This window comes from Lemur catta, chromosome 4 (genome assembly GCF_020740605.2).
Source record: "Lemur catta isolate mLemCat1 chromosome 4, mLemCat1.pri, whole genome shotgun sequence".
Classification (NCBI taxonomy): Eukaryota; Metazoa; Chordata; class Mammalia; order Primates; family Lemuridae; genus Lemur; species Lemur catta.
The window spans coordinates 63,468,078-63,487,956 of NC_059131.1; positions in this window are offsets into that span (position 1 = coordinate 63,468,078).

Below are 19,879 nucleotides of genomic sequence, written 5' to 3' on the forward strand. Positions count from 1 at the left end.
TGGATCTCATTTGCAGTTCCCAAGTAACCAGGGAGATTGGGAGGTGTTGGTTCTTGTTTGAGAGAATTTGGTTTTCATTTGTCCCCTTTGGATTCAGATATGTTGATTCTCATTTGAGGATTTAATTCTCATTGGGATGGTTCCCATTTGGTCGGCTGTAGCATTTTGTGTTGAGAATTCTCTGTGTTTATGTTTGTTATTTGTGAGTTTTGTTGTAACTTCAGGAAAAAAAATCTCTTGGGGAAAAAATTTTGGCTGCCAAAGTACATGCTGGAGTGTGAGGAGAAATGACTGTTACTGAAAATTCCCATTTGATTGATAGGCCATGATATTTTAGATTATTTGTGTTGGGAATTCCCTATATTGTTTGTGTTTGGTTGTTTATAAGTTTTTGTCTGGTGAATTTTTGTACCTAAGTCTAAAGATTATTGTGATACTACTTATCTGGAGTCTGAGGAAAAGCAGTGGTTGATGGTCCATAGTTTATTTTGAGCTATTGGTTCTTTTAAAATTCAGAACTCAAATGGTTGATCTGCCACTATAGAGTTAAAATATTGAGTCTCAAGCTCTCTGCTTGAGATAAACTCATTATTATGCTATGCAAAATGATCTGTGTTTGTATGATTTTTGATAGCTGAGATCCTTCCACCCACACCAGAACCCCCACAGCCAGCCAAGGCGAGGTGCCAGGTAGGGCCATAACCTGGGGGTGGACCTGACCAAAGGGAAGACCAGTGCAGGAAGCCCACCCCGGAGCAGTATGCAGCAAGGGGGCAGAAACACCTGCCACTGCTGCCATTTTGGCACCATGAGAGGTAAATTATTATTTGGGGTTCAGAATGGTCTCTCCAGGAGGCAGACTCAATTTGTGCCAGAGGGAACCCATAGCTTGGGTGGGCAATTTGCAGCAATATCAGATAGGGGCATTTAATATGGAAGAACAGCCGCAGGGTCCTTAGAGACAGTCAAAAGGAATGGGGAAAAAAGTCACCCCAGACTGACTTTTTGTAAAAAAGAAACACCTTGAAAGGAACATTTCCCAAAATTGTAAAGACTCTGGATAATAGGAAGCCTCAAGGAAAGCAAATAGTTGTACTTTTTTTTTTTTTCTTTAAGTCTAGGACTTACCCAATGAAAGAGGAGGCCCACTGCTTCTAAATATCCCCACAGGAGCCCTGGACAGAATTGACAGTGGGAAAAATCTGCATGGACAGAAGCAGTCCAGGGTCACCCCCTCCCTGAGCTACCACCTCAATCCCCAGCACCGGCCATGCTTGGTGCTCTGTGAGGCAGGGAGGGGTGGTGGGGGAGAGGCCATATGACAGTGAGGCAACCGTGGACAAGCAGTGGCTGAGAAACTCATCACAGTGGGCCCAGGAGGCAGACATAGGTGTGCAGCAGGAGCACTGAGGGTTGTTTTAGAAGCACCAGAAGGTCATCTCTGGGGATGGGGGGGCACTACCAAGTTCCTGCTGGATAAATACCAGGGCCTGGTGAAGTGCACAGGGGACTACCATTGTGCTTTGAAGTTCAGGCCTCAGCAAGCCTGCATATAGATCAGTCCAGGAAAAGAGGATGAGCATATAGAGAATACCATGCTGGTGATGGACGCCAAGGACAGACAGCAACAGAGATGGCTCAGCAGCTTCTCCTCCTAAAGCAAGGGTATCAACAGGTACCCCACTGTCAACAGAACCCAGGAATACAATCCACAGAGCCCTGGACATTTCACAAGATTTATAATGGACCCTCTTTTGTAGCAGAGGCAACCCAACAAGTAAGCAAAGCCCTGCACCTAGAATAAAAATTATATAAAGTGAGATAGGATGTTGACACTTGCCCTCCTCTGGACAGGTGAGCCCTTTAAGAACAGGCATAAGTTAAGCCCCTAAAAAACATAGTTTATGAGACACCCTTCTTAGCACCCTGAAGTAACCACTATGCATGAGATTGCCTCTTTCAGGTCTCTGTCCCAGTTGGAAAAAAAGAAGTGAAAGAGACCCTAAAAAGTGCTTCTAACAGCTCATACCTCCTTGAAATTATCTGAAGTTATCTGAAATGACAACATTGAGTCCATCATACCAGATTAAATAGGTGTCTCATGAAAGAAGAGAACCCAAGCCCCCAGTGGAGGAATTAAAGTATCTGTTAAAGGAAAAGGTAAAGATGAAAATGTTGATATTTTTGCTAACATTTTTTAGTTATTTGTTCTGTCTATAGGATGGAGAGACAACTCCTTAGTGAGGATTTTTCTGGACTATAACCTCTTCGATGGGTCTGTCTTGCTGCTGGCTTTGCCATCCTAAACTTTGTCCAGTGCTGTATATGATTTCTAAATTTGCAGAAGCCAGTCTCTCAGATCACCTACAGGGTACAACTTATAACTCTGTACTCAGATGTCACATGTTTCTTTTCTAACCCTGCCCTGGATCACACATCCTGTACAAGGGGATAGTTCATTTTGCCTTGTCAGTCCTCACTATTGAAGTTATGAATTTATTCATGTGGTAATCTATTGTTGTAAATATACTGCCAGAGCTTTGTAATGGGATGCATAAGTATAAACCTTCCATCTAAAACATCACCCCAATTCAGTAGGAAGTATTTTGATGACTACATTAGCCCTCTTCCCACAGATAGGGAAGGGTGATATTGAGAGGGGGAATATGTAACAGAGGAAATAAATAGTTGTCACTGATCCCATACATTTGGACAAATAATATTGATGGGGGGGCAGTATGTAACAAAAGAAATGGCTTAAAATTGGCAAAAATGTTTTATGTTTCTCTAAAACGTACCCCAATCCTTTCAGAGAGCTAGAACCTGCATTCTTGCCTCAGAACTGTGGTTAGGGGGAGTAGGGGAGTGTCCTTTGTTCTTTGTGGCACAGAAGATAGTAGTAATCTGGGCACAGGTCATGAGATTGTCTAAGCCAAAGATGAGACTGTGGAAATCTCTGTGCTTCTGCTCAGAGGCAGGATGCTGATACTTTGAGATGGGAGTCTGCCAACCTCCTCATTTGCCAGTAAATTAATAAACTTCTCTTTCCTTTTCCTCAAAACTAAACAAAAATTCTATCATTATTGTCTTTTCCTTTAGAATTTTTTCTCTATGATCTGCTCAAACAAAAATACTTCTGATCATCTAATATTAAACTAAACTATCTAGACCCAGAGTAATTTATCAGAATTACTATTTTGAGGGTGAGCAGTTAAATCTTGAACACCAAATAAATACTTATTGGATGTTGGATACTGAGATGAGACAGTTGCAGCAAATTGATAAAATGCAGGTTTCACCAAGGTAAAGAGAGGAAATTGAATTAAAAGTGCCATTAAGCACATAAGGAAGCACTTTGTTGTATCATATCCTAATTTTGGATTTCCTCACATTACTCCAAAACATACACAGAGGTTGAGCTAGAACAGCTCTTATACTAGTGTAAGAAATATTGTATGAAAAAGTACTGAAAAAAGAAGTGGTGACTATGTGATTACATGTAAACATGGACCACAACAAATAACTTACTTTTAAAAAAGGCAGGCTGTAATAAAAACCAAAAAATAAATAAATAAAAACAAATAATATAGACTTTAAATTTTACAAAATGCTATTTACAATATGGAAATATAATGGGGGAAAAAGAAAGGAAAAAAGAGGGGAAGGATATGAGTAGAAGATTTGCCTTCAACAGTTTATGCTGTAAGGTTCTTTATATCTCTACTAGATCTAGAATTGTTCATCTACACTGCAGGTTTATGTAGATAAAGGCAAGTAGATGGTTGGGAAATTATATGATTAACAACAGGCTGAAAGATGTATTACGATAAATGAAAAATTAATTATCCTTCACTAGATGTATGTGCCACTTGGAAAAAGTATACCATGAGGACTTGCTTAAAAATGAAACAAAATATTATAAAGTTTCAGGAGGACCTTTTAGATAAGGCATTGTAAATCCCTCAGTGTTCAGGATAAGAGGGAGGGTGATCTTTATATGGTGAAGGAAAATTGCAGCCCCCTCATTCATCTATTAATCCAACATTCAAAACAGCTCATCCTTTCATTACAAGATATATTGAGGTTATATATAGAAACAGACTGGTGAAGTGGTCAAAAGGTCAAGATACAATGTTTTTTATAAAGGAGTTAAAAATTTCCCTAGCAGTTATCTACTTTAAGTAAAAATATTAAGTCCTTTCCCTAAGGCAGTTAAGAATAGTCCCTAAAAAATGCTGGAAAATAAAAAAGTATATATGGGGCATATTGAGAAAAATAAAACAAAAGTAGTTAATATGTTGAGTGAATGACTAGGTCTTACTGCCTAGAATTCATGCTGGAGCCCACAACCAAATGCAATTTATTCTATATTCTCAACTCAGCTCTAAATATAACCTCTCATCTACCTTGTTCAATGAGAGCTCTGCTGCAAAGCATCATCATAGGCAGTGATTACAAAATAATGATAAAACTATATTATGTTTTTCCATTTGTTTGAATCATCTTTCCTCAGTGATATCTTTCCTCAGTGTTTTGTATTTATTAATTCTCTTCATAGAGATCTTTCACCTCCTTGGTTAAATATATTTTTAGGTATTTTATTTTCCTTGTATCTATTGTGAATGGTACTGAGTCTTTAATTTGACTCTCAGCTTAACAGTTACTGGTGTATAGGAATGCTACTGATTTGTGTTCAACTGATTTTGTAACCTGAGACTTTGCTGAATATAGTCATCAATTCCAGATGTCTCTTGGTGGAGTCTTTGGGATTTTTCTAGATATAATATCATATCATCAATAAAAAGTGATAGTTTGGTCTCCTCTTTCCTGATTTGAATACCATTTAATTCTTTCTCCAGCATGATTTCTCTGGCTAGGAATTCCAGTACCATGTTAAATAGAAGTTGTGACGGTGGGCACCCTTTTTTTTCAGTTCTTAGTGGGAATGCTTTCAACTTTTCTCCATTCAGTATGATGTTGGCTGTGGGTGCGTCATATATGGCTTTTATAATCCTGTGAAATGTTCCTTCTATGCCTAATTTTTTGAGGGCTTTTATTATGAAATGGTGCTAGATTTCATTGAATGCTTTTTCTGTTTCTATTGAGATGATCATATGGGATTTGTTTTTGTTTCTAATTATGTGGTGAATAACATTTATTAGTCTACATATGTTGAACCATGTTTGCATCTTTGGGATGAAGTTGACTTGGTCATGATGAATTATTTTTTTCATGTGCTGTTGAATTTCATTTGTTAGTATGTTATTGAGGATTCTGGAATCTATATTCATAAGGGATATTGATCTCAAGTTTTCTTTTTTATTGTGTCCTTTCCTGGCTCTCATATCAAGGTGAAACTGACTTTGTAGAATGAGTTGGGGAGGATTCCCAAATGGAAAATCATATCATGCTCATGGATAGGTTAAAATGTCCATACTACCCAAAGTGATGTACAGATTCAATGCAATCCTCTTCAAAATGCCAGCAACATATTTTACAGGCCTAGAAAAAAATTGTATGCCTCATTTGGAACCATAAAAGAGCCCAAATAGCCAAAGAAATCTTAAGCAAAAAGAACAAATCTGAAGGTATCACATTATCAGACTTCAATCTGTACTACAAGGCTATAGTAACCAGTTTTTGTGCATGGTACTGGCACAAAAAACAGAGACATAGAAAATGGAACAGAACAGAGAATCCAGATAAGAAACCATCCACACACACCCAACTGATCTCTGACAAAGCAGACAGCAACATACACTGGGGAAAAGAAGTCCTATTCTATAAATGGTGTTGGGAAAATTGGATAGCCACATACTGAAGAATGAAACAGGATCTATATCTCTCATCATTCCCCCAAATTAATTCAAGATGGATAAAAGACTTAAATGTAAGACATGACCTTAAGAATTCTAGAAGAAAATGTTGGAAATGTTGGAAAAACTCATCTAGATATCGGCCTAGACAAAGAATTTATGAAGAAAACCCCAAGGGCAATCACAATAACAATAAAAATAAATAAATGGAACTTGATTAAATTAAAAAGCTTCTGCACAGCTAAGGAAATAATCAACAGAGCAAATAGACAACTTACAGAATAAGAGAAAATATTTACCTGGTATACATCCAATGAAGGACTAATAACCATAGTCTACAAAGAACTCAAGCAAATCATCAAGAAAAAACCAAACAACCCCATTAAAATGTGGAGAGTGGGCAAAAGTCATGAACAGAAGCTTTTCAAAAGAAGATAGACAAACAGCAAATAAATGTATTTAAAAAAATGCTCAACATCACTAATCATCAGAGAAATGCATATTAAAACCACAATGAGCTATCACCTTACCCCAATTAGTATGGCTTTTATTAAAAACTCCAAAAACAATAGATGCTGGTGTGGATAAAGAGAATGGAACACTTACACACTCTTGATGGGACTGAAAATTAGTACAACCTCTATGGAAAACACTATGGAGATTCCTTAAAGAACTAGAAGTAGACCTACCATTTGATCCAGGAACCCAACTACTGGCTATTTACTCAAAGGAAAAGATGTCATTTTATCAAAGAGACACCTGCATGTGAATGTTTAATGCAGCAAAATTAACAATCGCAAAGACATGGAATCAACCCAAATGCCCATCAATTCATGAATGGATTGACAAAGTGTGATACACAGCCATGAAGAAGGATGAATTAAGGCCTCATGTATCAGTTTGGAAGGACCTGAAAACCCTTATCCTAAGTGAATAGAAAAATAAATAGCACTTGTAATCACTATTTAATTGGAACTAACCGATGAGCACAAATGTGCACAGAGGGAATTAAACAAACAGAAATCAAGCATGGGGAGGGTGGAGGATGGGGTGGTCAAATACCTGCCTACTGGGTATACCTAATGAGTATAGTGAACACTATCTTGGATGATGGGCACACTTATAATGCTGACTGAAGCATAACAAAACTGATCCATGTAAACAAAAACATTTGTACCTCTGTAATATTTTGAAATTAAAAAAAATCCATGGTCAGACCACACTGATTTGAGACTCCTCAATTAGTAATAAATCTGGCCAATATTACAATTAGTCACATACTTTAATCACTTCTGTAACTCATTCTTGTATATGAGGCTATTTTACTTCCAAAATATAGCATCCCCCCACTACCCCTTCTTTGCTTCTAAATATCTCAAGTTGTCATATAAGACTATGGCAAAAATTGACTTAATTCATTATATTTATACTGATTTAAATAATGGAATTGTCCTGCTAATGAGCTGTGAGATGAAGAGTCTGCCCAGGTTGGCTAAACCAAATAGCAGGCTTGTTATTTTTAAACTTCTCTGAATCCCAAAAGGGGAGGAGAATATTTGGCATTTAATTAGAATTGGTAGATTTGACAAATAAAAGTGCAGACTACTCAGTTAAATTGGAATTTCAGATGAATTGAACTTTTTTTAGTATAAGTATGTCCCAAATATTGCATGGAATAAACTTATACCTCCAAATTAGATTTTGTTTATCTGAAATTCCAGTTCAACTGTGTGACCTGTATTTTATCTAGCAAACTTATAGGTAAGATATCCTTATTGTCAGATTTTTATTTCCTAGGAAGATTTATCTACAAATGGGACCAACTGTATCATTAGGAAGTAAAGCATAAATTGCCTTTTCAATATTTTGGTAAAGATTTGGAGAGGGAGAAACATAAAAAATGTCATACTCATTGAAACCATAGTATTTTATGATCTGAAGCTTCAAGTTCTACAATTAATAGTTCATTTCTTTGTTGCTTTTTATCAGGATTCCTTCTTAAATATAAATGGTGATGGGTGGTAGCAATTATTGAATTCCTGGTGCAACTGAATGTTAAAAATGGAATTCTCTTCAATGTCAACTTCAGCAGAGTTCCACAAATGCCAACACAAAGTGAGTGATGTAAGGTGATAGTTATCTATGCAGGCCTAGTAAAGCAGTTAGCTTAAAATCAGTTCATAAAAATTGGCCTAATCTCCAACTCCAGAGCATAAAATTATTAAGCTTAAATAGCTGGTAAAGAGAATTTTTTTTTTTATAGAGAGAGTTCTTAGTGTGTAGTAAGTCCCTTCTCCCATAAAAAAAAAGAGAGGTATACTTTCCCACATATCAAATGTAATGAGAAAATTCCAAGATATTTTTTAGAGAGCATAATATGTATTACTGGAGTGGATTGCTATGTGATTTGAACACTAAAATTTTTTAAAAAAATGATCTGCAATTGCAAGGTTGGCTAAGGTGACCTGTGGAAGTGTGTTGTAAGATTATTTGAAGAAAATAACTGCATTTTCACTGAAAGCAAGTCCAAGTTTTATGTTTCTAGGGAACCAAATGTAGTTGGGGTATTTGGCAGAGGTAGTTTTTTTTATTTCAAAATATTAAGGGAGTGCCAATTTTTTTACATGTATACCTTGCATAATTTTTAATTCAGGGCTTTTAGTGTGCCAGTCACCAGAATAGTGTCCACTGTACCCAATAGGTAAGTTTTTAACCCTCAACCCCCTCCTAACATCCATTTTCTTAGTTTCCAATGTCCTTTATATCACTTTATGCTCATGTCTGCCACAATTTAGCTCACACCCATTGAAGAGTACATGTTGTTTTTCTCCATTTCTGAGATACTTTGCTTAGAATAATAGTTTCTAGTTTCATCTAATTTGCTGCAAAAAAAGATTATTTCTTTTTATGAATAATTAGTGCTTCATGGTGTGTGTATGTGTGTATCACATTTTTTTTATTTACTCATCTACTCATGAAGAGAAATGTGTCACATTTTCTTTATGTTCTCATGAATGGGCACGTAGGTTGATTTCACACATTTGTGATCGCAAATTGTGCTGCTATAAACATTTGAGTGGTGGTGTCTTTTTGATAAGAGGACTTGCTTTTGGGAGGGTAGGTACCCAATAGTGGGATTCCTGGATCCATTTGTAAGTCTAAATTTATTAAATATTTCTTTCTGGAATCTCCATACTGTTTTCCACAGAGGTTGTACTAATTTGCAGTTCTACCAACCATCCCTTTTGACTGTATTCACACCATCATCTCTCTCTATATATATAATGAATATATACTATTTATATATATTTTTATACATATTTATATGTAATATATTTTTATATATTTTATATATGTAGAGAGAGAGAGAGAGAGATGGGCATTCTGACACAGGGCTAAGGTGATATTTCTTTATGGTTTTATTTTGCATTTCCCTAATGACTATAGTTATGTTGAGCATTTTTTCAAATGTTTTTTGGCCACTTATCTTCTTCTGAAAAACTTTTGTTCATGTCTTTTGTCCATGTTTTAATGGGGCTGTTTGTTTTTTTCTTGCTGATTTGTTTCAGTTCTTTGTAGATAGATTATGGATATTAGCCATTTATCAGATGTACAGTTTTTGAATATTTTCTCTAATTCTGTAGGTCTTCTATTTATTCTGTTTACTATTTACTTTGCTGTGCAGTTTTTAATTTAATTAAGTCCCATTTATTCATTTTGTCTTTACTCTATTTGCCTATAGGATCTTAATCATGAATTCTTTGCCAAGACCAATGTCTAGAAGAATTTTTCCCATATTTACTTCTAGAATTTTTATGGTTTCAGGTCTTATACTTAAGTCTTTTATCCACCTTGAGTTAATTTTTCTATATGGTGAAAGATAGTGGTTTGATTTCTTTCTTCTGAATGTGGCTATCCAGTTTTCTCAGCACCATTTATTGAATAGGGCTTACTTTTCGCAGTGTATGTTGTTGTCTGCTTTTCCAAAGATCAGTTGGTTATAGGCAGTTTTTTTTTTCTGTTTTCTATATTTTGTCCCCTTTGCCTATGTCTCTATTTTTATGCAAGGACCATGTGTTTTGGGTTTCTTTTTGTTGTTGTTGTTGTTTGTTTTTTTATTATAGCCTTTAGTATAATTCAAAGTCAGGTAATGTGACGCCTCCAAATTTTTTTTCTTTTGCTAAAGTTTTATTTGGCTCTTTTTTTTGGTTCCAAATGAAGCATAAAATTATTTTTTCTAGATTTGTGAAATATGATATTAGTATTTGCTTTGAATCTGTAAATCACTTTGGGGAGTATGGAAATTTTTGCAGTGTTGATTCTACCAATTCATGGGCATGGGATGTTTTTCCGTTTATTTGTATCATCTATGATTACTTTCATCAGTGTTTTGTAGTTCTCCTTGTACAGATCTTTCACCTCCTTGGTTGAGTATATTCCTAGGTATTTTATATTCTTTGTAGCTATTGTAAATGTTATTGGTTTCTTAATTTGACTCTCAACTTGATTGTTATTAGTATACAGAAGTAGTACTGATTTGTGTACATTGATCTTATAATCTGAGACTTTGCTGAATTTACTGATCAGTTCTAGGGGTCTTTTGGTGGAGTCATTAGGGTTTTCTAGATATGAGATGATATCATCAGCAAATATTGATAGTTTGACCTCCTCTTTACCAATTTGGATGCTCTTTAGTTCTTTGTCTTACCTGACTGCTCTGGCTTGGACTTCCAATAATATGTTGAGTACAAATGGTGACAGTGGGCTCCCACGTCTTCTTCCAGTTTTTAGGGTAAGTACTTTCAACATTTCCCCATTCGGTATATTGTTGACTATGATTTTGTCATATATGACTTTTATAATTTTGAAGTATGTTTCTTTGATGCCTAGTTTTTTAAGGGGTTTTATCATGAAAGAGTGCTGAATTTTGTCAAATGATTTTCATGCATCTATGAGATGATAATATGGTCTTTATTTTTGCTTCTGTTCATGTGGTGGATCACACTTATTAATTTCCCTCTTTGAACCATCCTTCCAATCCTGGGATAAATCCAACTTGATTATGATGAACTATGTTTTTGATTTGCTAGTATTTTATTGAGGATTTTTGTATCTATGTTCAAAAGGTATATTGGTCAGTAGTTTTATTTTGTGTATGTGTGTTCTTTCCTGGCTTAGGTATCAAGATGATACTGGCTTCATAGAATGTGTTAGTTGAGGATTCTCTCTTTCTCAATATTATGGAACAATTTTTGTAAGACAGTTAGCAGTTCTTCTTTGCAGGTCTGGTAGAATTTGGCTCTGAATCTCTCCAGTGCTTGTTTTTTTTTTTAATGTTGAGAGATTTTTTATTACTGCTTTAATCTCACTGCTTGTTATTGGTCTATTCAGGATTTCTACATCTTTCTGATTCAGGCTTGGGAGGTTGTATGTATCCAGGAATTTATCCATTTCCTCTATGTTTTCTAATAAGTGTGTAGGTGTTTTCATAATATACACAGGCGATATTTTATATTTCTGTAGAATCAGTTGTAATATCTCCTTTTTCATTTCTAATTGAGTTTATTTGGGTCCTTTCTCTTCTATTCCTGGTTAATCTGGCTAGCGGTTTATGGATTTAGTTTACTTTTTCATAGAACCAACTTTTTGTTTTGCTATTTTTGGTTTACATTTCATTTAATCCTGCTGTAAACTTTGTAATTTCTTTTATTCTGCTGACTTTGGGTTTGGTTTGCTTTTTTTTTAGTTCCTTGAGATGTGACATTAAGATTTTTAATTTGTGATCTTTCTGTGTTTTTGTTGTAGATGTTTAAGGCTATGGACTTTCACCTTTGGACTGAGTTTGCTGTATTCCATAGCTCTTGAAAGCTTGTATTCTCTTTGCCATTCAGTTCAATGAACCTTCTGATATCCATGTTAATTTCATCATTGCCTCAAGGATCATTTAGTAGCTGGTTGTTTAATTTCCATGACTATATGTAGATTTGACTGTTTCTCTTGCAAGTGATTTTTAGTTTTATTCCAATGTGGCCTGTGAAAATACATGGTATGGTTTTGATTTTTATTAATGTTTTGAGACTTGTGTTGTTGCCTAGGTTAAGATCAATCTTGGAAAATGTCCCATGTGCTGATGAGAAGAATGTATATTTAGTATTTTTAGGTAGAATGTTCTGCATTTATCCATTAATTCCATTCATTCTAGAGTTCCATTTAAGTCCAGTGTTTTTTTTGTTTTTATTTGTTTGCTTTTTTCTTTTAGCTTCAATGATCTGTTCAGCTCTGTCAAGGGGGTGTTGAAGTTCCCACCAATTATGATTCTATTGTTTGTTTATTTTCTTACATATAGTAGACTTTGTTTAATAGCCAGGGACCTCCTGTGTTTGGTGGATATATGTTAAGGATTGTTATTTCTTTTTGTTGAATTGTTCCCTTTACCATTATATAATGACTATCTTTGTCTTTTTCTACTATTGATTGTCTAAAGTCTATTTTATCTGATATGAGAATGGCTAAAACTACTTGCTTTTGATTTCCATTTGCATGCAATATATATTTTTTCCATTCTTTATCTTGAGTCTGTGTGACTCCTTGTCAATTACATGTGTTTCTTGGGGACAGCATATATTTGGGTTGTATTTTTTAATCCATTCATCCAATCTATGTCTTTTGAGTAGGGCATTAAGACTATTCACTTCAGTGTTACCATTGGTCTGTGATATACTGTTCTGTTCATCATGTTAGATGATACCTTGTTTTGCTTTCCCTCTTTAGATATTGTTTTATAAGAGCTGTGAGCTTTAACTTTTGGGTGTTTTTACCCTCATGGATATTTGTTGTGCTGTTCCATGTATAATGCACTTTTGAGTATTTCCTGTAGGGTAAGTCTAGTAGTGACATATTTCCTTAGTGTTTGCTTGTCTGGAAAAGTCTTTATTTCTCTGTCATTTATGAAACTTAGTTTTTCAGGATACAAAATTCTTGACTTGCAGTTCTGTTTAAGAAGACTGAAATATTGGGGCCCCATCCCTTCAGGATTATAAGGTCTCTGCTGAGAAGACTGCTGTTAACCTGGTATGTTTTCTTTTGTAGGTTAGTTGTTGCTTTCATCTTTCAGCTTGTAGAATTTTCTCCTTCACTTTGACTTTGGTCACATTGATGACTATGTGTCTTGGAGATGTCCTATTTGTTATGAATCTTCCTGGTGTTCAATGACCATCTTATAGCTAGAGATCTGAATCTCTGATGATACCAGGGATATTTTCCTCAATAATTCCCTTGAATAGGTATTCCATGCATTTTGCTTTTTCTTCTTCTCAGGGATACATATAATTTATATATTGGTTTGCTTCACATAGTCACATGTTTCTCTGAGTGATTGTTCATTCTTCTTTATTCTTTTTTCCACATCTTTGACTGACTAGATTAGTTTGAAAGCTATGTCTTCAAGAGCTTGTCTTCAAGGTCTGAGATCTTTCTTCTGCTTGGCCTAGCTTATTGTTGAAACTTTCTCCTGTATTTTGAAATATCCTAAATGACTCATTTTTTAAGTTTTGTTATATACTTTTTTTTATGATATCTAGCTTTTTAGTGACTATTTGATTTTTTCATTGATGTCCTGAAATATATATATTTTTTTGCTTTTGTGTACTGTTTTTCAACTTTTTTTTAATCCCATTCATCTTATTTACCATCCCTTTTCTAAATTTCATTTCTGACATTTCATCAATTTACTTTTAGTTGGGGTCCATTGCTGGAGATCTACTGTGATCCATTGGGGGTGTTGAACTAGCTTATTTATTGGCAGAGTTCTTTCACTGGTTTCTTCTCATCTGAATTCTCTTATTCCAGCTCAGGGAAGATAGGTTTGCTGTGCACCTATTCTCCTTTGCTAGGGACTCTCCTACTTAGTGAGAAGAAAGAGGGGTCTCTAGGTGACACTTTTGTGGCCTACTTAAGAAGATTGACCTAGCAGAAGAGAGGTGGATGTCCTGAGAACCTATAATGTAGTTGATTTGTGTTGTCCGATTCCATTGTTATTGTCACAGTACATGCTGGTGTTGGGATGATCTTTGTACAGAGTGGTGAGTTGTTTCCCAGGCCACTATTGTAAGCTCAGGTGGGGTCTGGGTGAGTTGATGGAGCCTGGGGTTATGGGATATTTCTCTGTTTATGTAACCTGGTGGCAATGGCAGCTGCACAAGGCTATCTAGGTAGTGGTCATGGGTGTCAGTGCCGCAGGCATTCACTCCACCCAATTCCAGGTGCAATGTTGACCCATAGCTAGCAGGTCTCTGGCAGAGCATTGGACCCTGGGGGCAGTTCCTGCCAGGTGGCAGGTGGGGGCCATGGGGATGGGGCTCAGTGGCATCACAGGAGCCCTGTAGGTGGGGTGCCAGGGCCGGGTGGCAGCATGGGAGCTGCTTGGGCAGGGCTGTGGGTTTGCGTGTCAGTGCAAGAGCCACAGGAGTGGTATGATGGGGCCTGGGAAACACAGAGACAAAGCCACATGGCGTGGCAGTGGTTACTTGGGTGGGGCTGCAGGGTTAAATGGCAACATAGGCGCCATGGGCTAGGGCTGCGGGGTCAGATGGGATTTTGGGAGCCATGGAGGTGGGGCCATGTGGTTGGGCCACCAGGTGACCAGTGCTCTCCCCATGCCCATGCCCCACTGAGGCAGTCACTGTGGAGCTTCTCATATGGTGTTGGAGGTGCCTGTTCTGCTTGAATCCCCCATGATAGGGGAGGTGAGCTCAGGTCCCAGTCACGGGGTAGACGAGAGTGCCTGCTCTTCCTGCTCCCTCCCAGGCCCAGCAGGAGCAATGTGGAGGTGGCTGCAGCAAAGGTGAACCCTGTGTAGACCAGGCACTCTGGACCTGAGAGTTCAGAATGTCATCAGTTGGAGCAACCTAGAATCTGAAGCCACCGGTCCCAGCTATGCTACTTTCCAGTTCAGATTTACTGCACAGACCCCAAGGAGCTCCCTGATGAGTCTGGAGGTCTGTGGTGGGGCCTCCTTCTCAGCTCAGGCTACACTGTCTGTTGGGGGAGTATAGAGTCCCAGAGTTTTTTGCTTCTGTCCTTTGCTGTGAGTTAATGCTTTTCTCAGGTACCTTCTAATCTTACCAAGTAGATCACCTCATTGCCTTCTCCTTTCCTCCAAGTGTCCCCCATCACTTCTCTGATGATTCACAGTGGTCACTCCGAGAAGGCTCATCTGTAAGTGGGCATGCACCTGCAGCTTTCAATCCTCTCCTTGAGAGCAGTGGGCGTGGCTGCTTCTAGTCCACTATCTTGTCCCTATCCTCTCCATAGAGAGTTCTAAAAGCCTGAGAGGTTTTGCTACAAAGGATGAGAACAGTTGATTAGAGGATGAGAAAGGTAGCATGTAGACAACCAAAAGAAGAGGCTTTGGATCATTTTTAGGTAGCACCTGTTGGAGGTGTTCAGAAACAGATCTCCAAGACATTCACAAAAGCACCAGGAGAGACAGATCCAGCTTTAAGCAATGGCTGAAGCTAAGGAAAGCCAATTGAAAAAAATACCAGTCTTGAAAGACATTTTCTGCACTTACTTCTAAGAACTTCCTCTCTTAAATCTGCAGAAGCCAGACCAATCAGTGAGTGGAAGAGGATGAGGAAAGGATGTCATAGGCATGAAAATAGGGAAGAATATAAACATAGCCTATCCCCAAATGTCATTTACCACATTATGCAAGCTAGGGGAGAGGTTGAAGAAACTTAAAGTTTAAAAAGAATTCTGAGTTTGTGACCACTTTACAGAAACAGTTATTTCAAAACATGAATGTGTCTATTTCTGGATAAAAGTATCCAAAGGACTTTTTATTAATCCTGAAACCTACACAAGGTATATCATTAAATACCATAAGCAGAGATTTCTGCTTAACCTCTAGAACAGGGGTCAGCTAACTTTTCCTATAAAAGGCCTGATAGCAAATATTTCAGGCTTTGGGGGCCAGGTAGAAATATTGACGCTATTATGTAGGTGTTTATAACAGTTAAAACACATTTCCACAAAATATTTATTTATAAATTCAAAATGTAATAATACTTGAGTAATTTTTTTGGTAATACAGGTCTAAAAGTGAGGAGAATTGAATTCTTTTGGGGTGGATAACATTTCACTTAATTGGGCTTAAAAGTTAGTGTTCCTTATTATCAAATTGATTACACAGGTTCATCTGTAAAATCAATTCTTAGCTCATGAGCTGTACCTACACAGGGAGTAGGCAAGATTTGGCCCCCAGGCTATTTGCTTACCCCTCTTATGGGTGCCAAACTTTCATCAAAATGATTAAAATTGTACATGTCTAATTGCCTGAAGTTTCCCCTAGATGAAGGTGTGGATACAAAGGAAGTCACCAGGCACTGGGGAGTGAGTAAGTCAGGTGAAAGGCAAGAGGAGGCAGGTAGCCCTCCAAGAAGGAGGGAAGAACAATGAACGTAGGGATCATGGTGCTTCCCCTGCTTCTGGTAGTTCCACTTGTGGTAAATACTCTCCACAGTGACCTTTCTGCATTAGCCCCTGCTGAAACTATCAGTTGACACCAAAATTAATCAAAGAAAATGAATTTTCCAGAAGAAAAAGGAAGAGCAATCACAAAGATTTTCCTCTTCTGCAAGAGAGCAGCCCTGTCCCTTGTTCCATAGATTTCTTCTTACTGCCTCCTTCCTCCTTAAAAGAATTAGTCAAGTCAAATTGATGCCATTTGTTAGGACATTGACATAAGTAAATGAGAAACTGCAGTAGAGTTGATCGATAGCTGAAATTATCAATGGAAATGAGATTTCTTCAGCAAAAAAATACTATTCCATATAACATCCTATTTAGATCTGTAGCAGCTTAGCATTTTCAATACTTTTCTCTGGAATTGGGTACCCAACATTGAAAACCCCATAAGTTAGTGACAGAATTTGATTCAGTGCTAACCCGGCAAGGTAGTAGATATTGCTTTGCAAAGATGAAACAATTTTGTTATTGTTTTCTGGGATATAAAATGAGCAAAAAAGATAACATAAACTCAATAGGAGTTGGAGGAAATACTGACACGTTATGATAAATCATTATGTGAGACAGAAAGCAAGGCACAGCCATGAAATCTTTCCTAAATTCTTTTATTTGTGTTGAGAAGCTATTTGGTTTGCTTTGATACATTGCTAATGTAGTGTGGAAATGGGTTTACTAGATTTATAAGGCATCATCTGGATACCTGTAAAAGAGGAGAAAACTCCCTGTGAATCACTTCAGGGTCATTTGGGAAACCCAGTTAATTGAAGAGATTAAGGAGACGAGCTTTGCCTTTTGGCAGCTCTCTGTGTTCAGGATTGCTCAGACTTTCTTGATCCTTTCACACAGATATCAATTTTTCCATTAGATGTTAACGGGGATCCAACCGTAGGGAGCTTATCACAGAATGGGAGATATTAGTGTCCCTGTCACCTGTCTGGCCTGGCTGAAGGCAGCTAAAGATCATTTGTAAACACCATGACAACTTTTAAGAGATCTAAGGATGCTTGTAACATCTGGATTTACAAGCCCCCTTTTCACCCACTGTTTAAAAAGAAAAACAAGGAGAGAGGGAGAAAAAAAAGAAATGTGATTAGCATTTAAAAATGGCAGTATAATGAGGCTTGATGGGGCAAGAAACAACTTCATGTTCATAACAGGGAAGAATTTAAGTGAAAATTAATCATAAATGTACCAACAAACCCTTAAAAATTAAAACCCAAGAAATTTTGTCAGATATGAATGCAGATATATTTTGCTTCAAAAGGCAAAATAATTTATTGAACTTCACATTTTCCATTTTACAAATGCTTTTTGAATTCCTGTTTACAGATATAACATTAAATAACATTAAAAATCAATTCAATTATAGACCACTAGGATCAAAAAGACATCTTTGAAGTCATCTGGATCACCATTTTTCTGGCCTCGGGGAAGTAAATGTCAGTGGCATCTTCCTGTCACATGTCAAACAAAAACCCTCACCCATAGTACCCTTCATTTTACAGATGGGAAAACTAAATGCAAAGGAATTGAATGACAGTAAAGATATCACAGCATAGTTTTTAGACGCTCAATACCTAGAATTAAACTGACTCAAATCCAGATTCCACCACTTACCCATTTAGGAGACCTTGAGAAATTTGTTTTACCTCAATTGATATCTATTTACTTTGCTGTTTAAAAATTAAAAATAAAAAAAGAAAGCACATAGCTATAGTTACGTATGGATATTGTGGGAACACCAGCTTTATGTGCCTCCTGTGAATGTTCTTACGTATTTTTCTAGTTGATGGTAAATATCAGTAAAAATATTGACTTCCATGTTTTTGAATCTTGCAAATGTATTTTATTAATTATACCTAACATGAAAGTTAGTGATTAGTAATATGGACTCTATACTTTAAGGCCTTTCTGCTGTTTCTCCTTAGAAACTACTCTCCATTACTTACAAGACTCAGAAAATTTTGAAAAGATCTCTGAAATTGAAATTCAGAGTCTAGTTCCAAGATCAATCATTTACAAATTCTGTGGCTTGGGCACCAAATTATTTCTCTGATTTTAATTTCCTTGTTCATAATGCAGTGACAATAAAACTTAACCTATATTATTACAAGGTTTTCTGAAAATTAAGTATACTTGATAAAGTATAAAGCACTATACAATTTAAGAGTGTATTAGTCATTATGAGAAGAGTTGTGGCTAGGCAAAGATTTATTTACAGGTTTCTCTATACTTAACATTATTATTGTATTATAAAGATTGTACTTCGTAAGTTTTTTTTTTCTTTTTCTTTTTCTTTTTTTTTTTTCCTGGGGCAGGAAGGGGAGACATAGTTTCTTCCTTATTCAACTTTAGTGTCTATTGCTATTTTCCCCAATTCTGAAATACACAGTTCCATGGTTGCTTAGAGTTGGTCAATTTTCTTCTTCAACATAGATGTACATTTCTTGAATGGAGTCTCAGTTCCCACTTGGTGTGTTTTGCTTGTTGGTTTATTGCTTGTTTTATTCAAACCTGACCTATCTAGTGTCCCTTTAACTTGGAGTCCTATTAGCTGCTTGATTAATTAATCTGAGAAAACAGTAAGTGCTACTGAGTTAATTCCTTTTAACAACCCAGATATGGAACACAAGCAAAACCACTGTAAAAGTAAAGTAGAGAGTGTTGATATTGTCTTAGAAGGCAAGCCTGGACACCTACGTACTAATAATAGGTATCACAAAATATAGGGGTAATATTAGAAATCAGTTGAGACATTATGGATACATAATTATTTCGCAATAAGTATGTTTGGATTTTGAGTAACCAGTCAAGATACTTAGAAACCAGTAGGGATTTCAGGCAAGAGACAGCCATTCCACAAATTGTAAGCATTTATTTATTACACATAGCGGACTTCTAAAAAGGATTTTTCTTAAGGGAAGGATTTTGCATATGAAACTTCTGGAAATCTGTCACAGGTTTGATAACTACATTTTTCCCTGGGCAAAAATAATCTCCCAAATTATAATTAGAAAATGCACATATAAATAGTACGACTTGATGCATGGTCAGAAAGTAAACCTATGTCTATAATCACTACTGAGATCAAGAAACCAATTTAGGAGTCTCGCTCATCCCCCTCTTTCTAGTTAGTAAGCCCTCCCTTATACCCAAAGGAAACAACTATCTTGCTTCCAACTCCACAAATTGTTTTGCTGTTTTTTGAATCTTATAAATTAAATTGAAGCTTATAAATTCTTTTGTGTCTGGATTATTTTGCTCAGTTTTTGAGATTTATTCATGTTACTTTTAGTTGTATCTCAGTTATTTTCATTGCTATATAATATTTTATTGGATGAGTATATCATGATTTATTTAGCCACTCTTATTGTCAGACACTGACGTTGATTGAAGTTTTGAACATTCTTGTACCTTTTCTACTAGTGCATTATATATACACAATTTTGTTTGACATATACCTAGGAGTTGAAATGCTAGACCATGAGGGATATATAACTATAATTTTAGTAGATATATTGCCAAATAATTTTTCA